This window comes from Asparagus officinalis, chromosome 9, assembly GCF_001876935.1.
Source record: "Asparagus officinalis chromosome 9, Aspof.V1, whole genome shotgun sequence".
NCBI lineage: Eukaryota > Viridiplantae > Streptophyta > Magnoliopsida > Asparagales > Asparagaceae > Asparagus > Asparagus officinalis.
In genome coordinates this window covers 34,276,414-34,288,923 of record NC_033802.1, presented here as the reverse complement: position 1 = coordinate 34,288,923, position 12,510 = coordinate 34,276,414, and the positions used below count along the sequence as shown (strand labels likewise).

The 12,510-nt window shown below is 30.2% G+C and overlaps 1 non-coding gene and 1 pseudogene across 1 annotated transcript; both read right to left on the bottom strand.

Moving 5' to 3' along the window:
* On the bottom strand, nt 201–274 carry TRNAV-AAC. The gene has a single exon. It is a non-coding gene; the product is annotated as a tRNA-Val (tRNA).
* LOC109823355 overlaps nt 4,707–12,510 on the bottom strand; it is a 41,616-nt pseudogene continuing 33,812 nt past the window's right edge.

The following is a 12,510-nucleotide window of genomic DNA, read 5'->3' as shown; positions in this document are numbered from 1 at the left end:
CACATATAAAAAAAAAGAGTTGACCATGTAGCGTTAGATTTGTTCAACACAAAGTCTGAGGTTGAATTCCTATATCACCAAAAAAAAGAGAGTTGACATGTAGCCTATTGATTCCTCCAACAAATTGACAAATTATTTCCTTTTTTGACAAAAAAATTAATGACAAGTTAGAGATTCTTTTAATATTGAAAACAGAAGAATGGCTTCGCCCAGGTTCGAACTGGGGACCTTCAGTGTGTTAGACTGACGTGATAACCAACTACACCACGAAACCAATTTGATAGAATGATAGAATTTTACATTTATTACTTTCAACATTCTTCTATTTCCTGACAAATTTAGTCAACTTCATTCGTCTGGGCTTAATTGCACTTTAATACCCTATCGTTTTCCCTATGTTGCACTTATATACTCTCACTTATTTTTTATAGTAATTATATACACTAAAGTTTTTAAAACTTGTACTTAGATAACCCTAAATTTTTTAAAACTAGCACTTAAATATTAAAAAAAATTTAAGAAATTGCACTTAAATACCCTCATGTTTGCATAACTTGAGGGAATTTAAATGCAAGTCTTTAAACTATAGGGTATTTAAGTATACATTTTGAATATTTTAGGGTATATAAGTGCTACCGAAGCAAGTGAGGATATATAAGTGGAAGTTTTAAAATCTTTAGAGCATTAAGTGCTACCAAAAACAAGCGGGCATATAAGTGCAAAGTAGGGGAAACTATAAGATATATAGATCTCTTTATATGGAACATAATGTTTATATTTGTGTGCAAAGTATGTAAAATTCCAGTTAAGTTTTTCTAATTCAAATCTCTTTCATATTCAATGAAAGTGATGCAATAAATGATGATTACGAATTCTATTCCTCTTTTAGGACAAATTGGTGAATTTTTTAGCTGAGCTGTATCTCTTGATCGTGAATATCTAAATAGGATGAACCTCCTCCATTAGGCTCGACATTTTCCTTAGATTTAAGTTACTATAGTATTCTTCTAAAAGATTATGGTCGACATTTTCCTTAGATTTAAGTTACTATAGTATTCTTCTAAAAGATTATGGAAATAGTATGTGTGATGGCGGTTTATTTTTCTAGATATCAAGAGGTAGACAAATGGTAAGATTTATTTTGCTAGTCACAAGAAACAAGTGTAGACCTGGCCATTCTATCTCTTGATATCTCATAAAAAGGTGATAACTTATTTCTTCTTGCTAAGGTGACAGCTAGGGGGGGTTATTGGTTGGGACATTTTACGGGATAATAGGATAATTTTGGGGATTCTATTTTATAGTGTTATTCATTGGGATAATGGAACAAGGATAATATCTTTTTGTGTTATTAGTTTTTTGGAACACTAGTGAGACAATTACACCACTTGGGATAAAATTACCCCATTCATATACAAAATTTTTGATCCAATAGTAAAAATTTACCACATCTTCCATATTACAACAATGTTGTTCCACTTTGAAGGCAATTGGGATAATTTTAAAATATTTTTGTATTACTTCAATAATACATGTTAATTATATTATAAATATATGACATGATATATAAAATATAACATATATTAATAATTTAATAACATATATTAATAATATTATATAATAGTAATTATAGTATAACGTATTTATTATAATATTATATAATATATTTTATATTATAAATATATGACATGATATATAAAATATAACATATATTAATAATTTAATAACATATATTAATAATATTATATAATAATAATTATAGTATAACGTATTTATTATAATATTATATAATATTTTAATAAAATATATTAATAATATTATATAATATTTTAATAAAATATATTAATAATATAATATTATTAAATTAACATATAGAATATTTTAATAAACAAATATACTAATCATTTATAACATATATTAATAATATATGTAAGTATAAATTATTATATAATATTTAATTAAAGTAATATATTAATAGTATAACGTATTTATTATAATATTATATAATATTTAATAACACATATTATTGTATATATATTATTTATATAATTAATTTATAAATATAATTATGGTTATTATATTATGACATACTATTATAATATAAATATAAAGATTACTAATATTTGTAAAATATTATGATATAATATATAAATACTATAGTTTGAAATAATATAATATATTATACTATACATGATTACTTTTTAATGTATATTATTATAATTATCATGTATATATATATATATATATATATATATATATATATACTAATATATATATATAATATATATATATATATTATATTATATATATATATATATATATATATATAATGGAGAAAAATGGAGAACCTTGTACCATTGCTAAAGCAATTTGGTAGTGATGTGGCCTAATCTTGCCCTACATCACACCTCGAAGATAGAGCTCAACCACCCTTCATCAACTCCAATGTAGATGTAGGCGACAAGATTATGGCCACATACTACCAGTTGTTTGGGACAACTGGTAGAGTTTCTCCATTTCTTATAATACTATAGTATATATATATAATATTATATATATATATATATATATGGGAAAAGTGAATCTAAGGTGACACCCTATCTAATGACGCTCCAGCTAAGGACGCGGCTACAAATCACATCATTTTCGCTAAAATGTTTTTATGATTCCGCTCCGTTGACTTGACATATCAGTCTTGTTAAACCAAACATATCCCAATTTTAGGGTGACACCGTCATGCTTTTGACCATTTATAATCATCGCTGTATATTGTTAAACGGTTTTCGAATGAATAGGAGAACTTTTTACACGCGGCTCAACGAATGGTCAACAACAACATGGGTTCACCACCAATTGGTGTGTTTGGGTTTAAGAAGTATAGATCAAGTTTAATGGAGGCGGAATCGTCAAAAAAAATTAGAATGATTAGGCCGCGTCCTTAGGTGGGAGCCTAGGGTGTCACCTTAGATTCACTTTTCCATATATATATATATATATATATATTAATATAATATTTTAAAAAATATTACATTGAATAAAGTAAAATATTATAATATTTTATAAAGTACATTATATCCTATGATACTACATTATAATATATTAAATTAAATAATATATTATTAAAGTATTATATTAAATGTATTATTCATATATTATATCAATTATTATATAATGTAACATACTAATATAATGTTAATTAGTAATTATTGTATAACATATTATATTTTTGTATAAATAAAATAATGTAGTATATTAAATATTATATTATTAAAATATTATATTAAATATATTGATATTATATAATGTAACATACTAATATAATGTTAATTAGTAATTATTGTATAACATATTATATTTTTGTATAAATAAAATAATATATTATATTAAATATTATATTATTAAAATATTATATTAAATATATTGATATTATATTATATTACTTATTATATATAGTATAGCATGTTAATATAATATAATAATTAATAATAGTAATTTGTAAGTATAGTACAATATATTATATTTTAATATAAAAGAAAATAATATTTATATTATAATAATATACTAAATAATATACCAAGCGAATTGGATAAGTTAATTTAGAAGTAATTAATAGATAAAATTATATTTTAATAATGTGCCATATCATCAATTATCCCACATGAATTGTCAAATCAAACGCTCAAATTATCTCATTATCTCACTTTATCCTACTTTACCCCACTCAAAATATCCCAAAGGGGTACAATTGTTCCATTGGAATAATTTTCCCACTTGGCCACATTTTGTCCCAACCAATAACCCCCCTAAGGGAATCTTGGTGTGCACCAGCCAAGCTTCCTTATTCTCCAAGGCACGCTATGCATATATTACATAGTAAACTTGTACGTAAAAAAAAAATTACTTGTAACACTTTAGTAATCAATATTAACATAAATAAGTTTGAAAAAAATTTATTTATGAAATTGAAATAAAGTTTCTTAGTATTAGAAAATGTGGGGAGTGAAGGGAGTTATCAAATAGTAGATGGTAACTAGGATATTATTATATCTTTCTAATATTGTTCTTTTAAAATAAATAATTGAGGGTATATATGTCGAATTTTTTGGAATTTTGACGTACATAGAGGTTGAACAAATATTTTCAGAGGGGGATGGGAATCTAATTTGGGAGGATGCATACATAAATGGCGCCCATCGATCGCTGCGGCAACCCTATCACCAACTTCATACGGCCGCTGGGACCTTCTTTATCCACCATCCAAAATGATAATGTTAGCTTAGGCGCGTAGTTGTTATGAAAGAAAATATAAAGGAACAAAAATGAGAGAGCTCGTTTGACGTCGCACAAAATATCTTAATATCGTCCTTATTCGTTTGTGTACGTGCACTTTCAATCTCCCCCTTCTATCTTTGTGACCAATTGAGTTGCCGCATTAAAGAGAGTACTGTATACTGAAGTAATATGGTATTTGTAAATACCACCAAATAAGAGGATCATAACATTCTCCAAATCTTCAGGTACAAAAACCTCAGGACCACAATATTTCTTGAAGAACGAAAAACAAGCATAGAAGCTCACGTTAACCAGAATACTAAACCAATAGACGATTATAAGCCACGAAACAGGTTAAAAGAATGACCAATAGCATAGAAACTAGTATTTTTGCAGTAAGAACCAAGAATTTAAAACAATGCAAACAAATACAGTAGCTTAATTCCAAGAGATTAAATGAATCTACAATGCATCACAACCTCCACAGTAAAATTTCAAGCAAACTATTTCGCAAATATTATATCAAAGACTTTGTTATTATTTACCAATGTCACAGGCAAGCTTCACTTTAACAAAACAAATACATACAGAAAATCAAGGAATATTTCATAACATAAAAGCTTAAACAACGCCTGTGTAATTCCTCTATCTTGAAGACAAAATTGTAGCATCACTCAGTTATTCATGACTTGATGTGAACCTGATACAAAAAGAAGAAAAAACGTAAATTCATCAACTCGAACATCAACATTTGATATCAACTTATGAAGGATTAAGTGCTTACCAGGGACCCAGTTTGGGGAAATTCATTAAAGATTCCCGAGATGTGGAAAGAAAGAGGCTGGATTATTATTTCCCATTAGTAACCATCATACCATGATATAAAAAATGAATTACATCCACTATACAATCGGGCAATTATTGGCATGATTATGCCAACAAATAAATAGATTTCAGAGTACTGATACTGCCCAATATCAAGGGTCAATTATAGGATATGAACCCAATCCAGAATGATATCCACTTCCATTAGAATCTGCACTCGAGTGCATCGGTGATGGCTGCTCTCCTGAATGAGCTGATCTCCTGTGTCTTGGATTTGTGGGCGAGGCCATATATGATGGGCTGAAGTCGCTGTTTGCTCCATAGAAAGACGAAGGGAGGCCATGGATTCTTGGCAAGCCAGTTGAATCAGTGTCTAGACTGTAGCCTTTCTCAGCAGTTTCAGCATCAAGTGGTAACTCGTCTAGCGTCTACAAAATAATAATAATAATTATTATTATTAGAATAAGTAAAACAAATGTTTAGTGTGGAGAGAGAGGTGTATTAAAAAGGAATATGATGCTTAAATCTTAAGAGAGAGGACTAACCTTATTAGCCTGTTGCAGTACTTGGAGTGTTTCTCGGATGCGTTTTCTCTTGGCCATTATATCATCAGGCTCCCTCAGCATGTCTTCAAAGAGGTTTTCTCTGCTTAGATATAGATAGAATAATTAAGCATCTTCTAGCATCCCTAATCTTGATTTCATAATCTAATTAATCCAATTAAGCATTGCTCGGATAGTAAAACTTAACCAAGAAACACTGAGCACCCAACTCTTGATGACAGAATAGAATTAAATAAGAAAATAAATAAGTAGGTTGCAGTCCTGAAATTTGAAGGACGTCTCCTTCATACCTGTAGAGTTTCCTGATAAAAACATTGTGCAGTTCCCTCTTTGTATGGTTAACCTGGAAAGGACGAAACAATGAATTAGATAAGAGGTTGAAGGATAACCATCCACTATCATTTTTATGGAGATTCAATGAAATACGATCCTAGTTATGCTACTGGTTTAAAGAAAAAGACTACTTGCTTCGTTGTTAAAATGATGTGGGCACACCTAATAATAAAGTGATCTAGAAATAACTGTGTATCACTGCAAACTCGTAAATTCCCCAACAAAGTTCTCCTAAGCCATATTCAATTGTTGAATGTGTTCAAATATTCTCATAAATTCTACACAATTCCAAGTAAACTTCAATAAATCCACAGCTCTATCACAAGGCCCACCACACCGTACAATTCAACAGATAATCATGTGCTCAACTAAACAGCAACGGAAAACTTCATATACTCATCTAAATAGAATTATAGAATCCGTAGATCTTACAGGATAGCTGTTTTTAAAGTTTACCTACCAGTAAATCTACTGCAGAAAATGATAGGACAAGGCAATAAATTACTGAAAGAAAGTAAAAGATCTTGAGTAATTTAATAAATATAGACTGTTGAATTATAGCTTCTAAGAGAACAAGACAAAGGAAACTAACCAGGAAGTGCATAATTGCCTTTGGCACGGAGTCCTCTATATTTTTTCTCACAATGTCATAATACGATTTTAGCAACAGCTTCGTGATGGTAATTTCTGTAGCCTCCTGTTCAGTCTGAATATCTGAAGGTTTCAAGACAACTGGTGGCTGAATAACAATTAATAGAAGTTAAAACCCGCAAACTGATAAATGACAGATAAGAGCCAGAATTCCAAGGAGATGCATATACAAGAAATTCATGAGCTTACCTCTCTAAGTTGGATCATAGATGGTGAGCGGTCTATGTGGTTAACAGGTGGAGTGTAGGACTTGTTCGAAGAATTCTCCCTGACAGGTGCACGGTTTTCACTACCACCAAAAATTGATGAAACCCAACTTGAACTGCTTGCAGATCCTGGTAATATCCGACAGTCGGGTTTTAATACATTTCATAGACAACCAAATAAACTTTAAATAACCACAATTGAAATAGACAACCAAATGAACTTTAAATAACCACAACTGAATCTGTAAGACAACAAATATAGCTAATACATTTTATGGTTCTGATGAATTCTAGAACTCAGGTCCTCACATTCATGCATGCACGAGAACAGATGCACGGCCACATGCACATATGTCCACATGAGCACATGCGCGTGCCAGCAGGTCTATGCACCCACACACATGCACATACCCAGGCGCACGCACACGCGCGCACACACACACATAAGACACAAACACGCAGATGAACAAGGTAATGTTCAGGTGTTCAGGGTACATGATCCAGTGTCATTCATGAGATCACAATAACCATTATAACATGTTTGTGCATCTAACATATTCCAATGGGTTCTGCATACAGCAGAAATCTATACTACATATAAAAGAGGATTGGGGTGTTAAAACTTTTGATTGCCTCTTTTACCCTTCCAAAATTTAATAATTCACAATAACGCCTTGAAGTTTATTCAATTCATTCTATTTATTACACTATAATTATTCTTGAAATAAATTTGAGAACTAATACTAAAAAATAAATATATATTATAAATTTTAATCATAAATTTTATTCAATTCATTCTATTTATTACACTAAAATTATTATTGCACTAAACATAAGAACTAATATATTATAACTTTTAACCATATTAGTGTTATGTTAAATAAGATAAATATTTCACTTTAGATTTAAATATTACACAATAAATGTACAATTTTAATATATAAGATAATAATATCATAACTTATATTTATAAATTATATCATAATTCATGATAATTAAATATTTAATTAAACATTTAACATCTAATCCAATAGTATAATATATTTATATGTGCATTTGATGTGTAAAAAAGCCATGGAGAGGAATACTAATATAAATGTTAACCTCTTGATGTAGTCTAGAAATAACATAGAAATTATCATAATATATACTACTAACTATTGCAATATACTTATCATAGTATTTGGATACAAGGTAATTCTAAGCATGCAGAATTCTAAGCAGTGTGGGAAGCTATTACATTTGCTCTTGACACTAGATGTGGAAAGATAATTTTTAAAGAAGATGTGGCGATAATTAGAGATATCCATAATGGGATGGAGCAAATCTCGATTTTCGGATACTTTGTGGATGATATTCAACGATGTTGCACATGACTCGAGAAATGAGATTTTTAGATAGTTCGTCACATGGAGAATATAACGGCTCATGTGTTGGTCCGAAGAGGTAAGGAAATTAATGATTTTATAGTATTGCTCAAAGACTCATCATCATTTTTACACAATGTTTGACAGTCTGATAAGGAGCAACATTAATTCTCATTCTTTTGTTGTGCTTTTGGGTTTTCAGTTTAGTTTTGATGCATCTTAATATATTTTTTTTCATAAAAAACCATTGCAATACAATAATTGAATCCTAACTAATAAAGTAATTTACGACACCTCCCCTTCTAAACCCACTAATAATGCATTTAATATGAATTTTAGTAAGAAAATGAACCTATAAGTAAAGAATTCATGTATATTCTCTTACTGACTAATCAAATTCTCTTCATTAATTTTGCGCTAATAATTTCACATCTTATCTACTTCCATAAACATTTCACTTAGACAAGAGTTGCATAAAATTATGCTATATAAGGATACTTAAATGCACAAAAAGAAACACTAAAAGAGTCAAAAGAAAAAATAAAGTGAGAATTTTGACAGTGAAGTCAGTCTCTTGATTACAGTAACCTAGATACCTTGCAGTCAATAAAATTTCATAGGCGACAATTAAGAGAGAAATTTGTATTTTTTTTTTTTTGAGGAAACGAATAAATTTGCAACCGATTTCACCTCCAAATTACGAAAAAAATATCAATCTATTAGTTATACAAGTATGCAATTTCGTGGCGAGAAAAATTAATATAAAGTCAATAAATTCATGGCGAGTGGGTAGTTCAGGGCTCTGTTTGGGTCCTCTTCGTTATTCTCAAAAAACGTTCATGGGCAACCAGTTTCACCTCCAATTTACGGAAAAAAAATATTAATCTATTAGTTATACAAGTATGCAATTTCGTGGAGAGAAAAATTAATATAAATGTCAATAAATTCATGGTGAGTGGGTTGTTGGGGGCTCTATTTGAGTCCTCTTCGTTATTCTCAAAAAGCGTTCATGGGCAAGTGCAATGTGAAATGTCTTTCAAATGTTTTAGTTTCATATCATATTTAGTATGCATCATGTGCAAAACACGTGTTAAATACTAGTCACACATAAATCAAAATAAATAAATAAAACTTGAAAACACATATATTCCATTAACCACAGTGATGTTTGTAACGTATAAGCCACAAACCTATCCATCTTTGTTTAACGTCACTGATTTAGAATGTACATTTAATGAACAGTAATTTCTTTTTTTGGTCCATCCAATGTTTAAAAAACCCGTTTTATAACTTAACGGTGCCTACTTGTTAGGTAACGCATCCATTTAACTCTAAAATTGTTTAACCCAAAAAAGCACGTTATATTACATTAAATATGCTATTGCATTATATAACCAGTTAACATGGTTTAGGCTAAATTGCATCTCTGATTAGTACACAATAAAATATCCTCACCGTCCAAATCATTTAAACATTACCCCTTTTGGTTCCGATCACCTTATTCTCTTTCTATGAATATGTTATTTCTTCACCTCCTCCAACCCAAACCCTAGCTCTTTGCCTCCTCTGAAACTTCTCCGGCTATCAGTAGCTTCTTTGACTCCAGGGAGGTAAATTTTTTATTTCTCTGTTATGTATCACTATATCAGGCATCTCAATTTATATCCTTTAAATAAATAATGATTTTGAAATTACCTTCCAAATTCCAATCTCTTTTGTCAATTTACCATAAATCATATCAAACTTGTTGCTCCATTACTTTACCCTTCAACATAATTTTTTAAGATCTTTCACAAAATTAGAGTCAGATAATTACTTTCAGTTATTACTTGATTTTGATTAGATTTTAGTTTTTAGTTTTCGGTTAATACTAAAGTTTGTGAAATTAAGTTTGCACACAATCTCTGTTTAGTTTGGTTGATATAGTGAACTTGATTAGGAATTAGAATATTTTTGTGATGTTAAGAACTCGAGAGTTGGAAGTGTTTACACTTGTTTTTATTGCCTTAAACTTGACAACATTAATGTATTTGATCATTTGATGATACTTTTCGGAATGCTTGTTAAGTCATATATGACTAACTTTTGTTAAGAAATTGTTATACTACGTTTTTATATTTGATATTTGTAATGTTATGTTTGAAAAGTTTGATGATTCTAATTATTAAAGTTATTATGAATTGTTAGTATTTATAAAATATCTAAATAATTAATAAACAATATAACCTATGTTATGCATTATGTTTTTTTGTGTCTTTTTCCTAAACCCTTAACACAAGGCTCAACGTTACATAACACATTTTCGTTATTTTCAACATTGGTTCCATCAAACTTCAAAAAGATGTTGTTCTATTTATATGCATTGTAAATTGCATTCTAAATAAGATGCTCTATCATGTATTTCTATATTAACCGAATTGGAAACAAGTGTACGGTATATGGTATAGAGGGGAAGATACAGAATCTCAGGTGTATGACTTACCAGATGACCCTGGCCTTTCAAGTTCAGAAGGGGATCGAACACCCTGTTTAACAAAACAGAGAAACGGAGCAAAAATCAACAACAGAGGCACCATAACTGAAATTAAGCACCTATCCTCCCTATATACTTTTCGTCATCAGAACCAAATACCAGAAGTACAAGTTGGAAATAATAAAAAATGCACCCCACCTGATCAGGAATTATTCCATTTGCGCCAGTTCGACCCAGAATAGCTCGAGATTTTACAGTTCTTTCAGATGATTGAAGCTTGTCGGAATCTGCAGCATCCTGGATTCAGAGGCATGTCATAGTGTATCATGTTAAGCAGAAATATTGATGCTGCATCTAGAAGGCTTGAGTAACAAAATAAAAAACAATACAAAAAAACACGTGAATGTTGAACCAAAAGGGAATATTTATTAATTAATAAATCTTCAAATAAAGATTGATGCAACTACTTAAGAAGTCACATTTATTCATATCAAGACTCAAAAATTCCCATGTCAGATGCACTAGACCGGTTGTTTCTTGATTTCCCAACATTGACATAATCAGTCTTATTTTTCTCCTGCAGATCAGTTTAATAAATTCTTCTTATCTACCTAATAAATTCCTACATTAGCAGAAAGATCCTCACCGAACATCTCTTTGTCATCTCAACAATAGGCTTTATACCAAATTCTTTTGGGGTCAGCTACATGATCCCATTCTTCCATTCAATTATGATAAGGGTTCTTTCCCCATGTTAATTACTGCATATCTTTATTAATTACTTTAACCTAAGTTCTGTTAAGACTATCTTTTTCATCGGCTGGTCTAAATTTTTCCCATCTCCGTCTTCACCAAGAAATTCACAAATCTGATCACTACACTTCCCAGCCTTCTAGTTGAATTTCATCAAAGCCGGAACTTCTGGCTGCATCATTCTCTGTAATAACTGATTTCCTCTGTTATATCTCAACTCACTGCTTTAATCATGGTTTAACTCTCACATTCTAATCTCTTTTACCTAGAATATACAAAAATCATGCTACGTTTTATTTTCCACTAGTCCACTAAATTAAACCATTTCACAAGAATTAAAGTGTTCATATTTCATATTCTAGAGTCCGTCAATAATGGTTCCATGAGGGCATGGAGTAAGGTTTGCATTTCATGTAAGTAAATCTGAGGATTTTGCTTTCTTTATTTTAAATTTTGGATAGAAGAAGTATGTTACTGAAAGAAGCACATTTCTCAATATAGTATACTAAACGAGCATGTACGTCAACATTGTATACTTGGGATGGAGCCTGAGTTAATACACTGTTATCTTAGAAGCATCTAAAACAAGTTTAGCACACTTGAATCGGTATTTTTGAATAATAGCTCCTAAAGGTATTAAAGGCTGCGTTGTTGTTCTCATCGAAGAATTGGAAGTCTCCATATACTTTAAGAATGGATATTCAGGAACAAGACGACTAATTATTCAATGTATTCAAACAAAGACCTGCAACCTTTTAATGACAGTTAACACATCTGAAAAGTAATTTTAACACTGGAAAAGGAATATGAACAACCTTCGCTTTGTGCATGGCTGCAGATAGCCTCGCAGATTTAACCTGTTGCTGTGCAAGTTCAACAGCCTTGCTGCCGCCAATGAAGTTTGGATGTGACGTGTTTATGTAGTCCATCTGCAATATTGTGCAACTCGAGTCAAAACAAACTTCCAACAGAAAACAGAAATAGATTATCCTCGCAACCATTGGATGAGAAGATTTTAAAATAATTGAATAAGGTACAGACGGTCTTAGAATTAAGAAAGCTTGAAA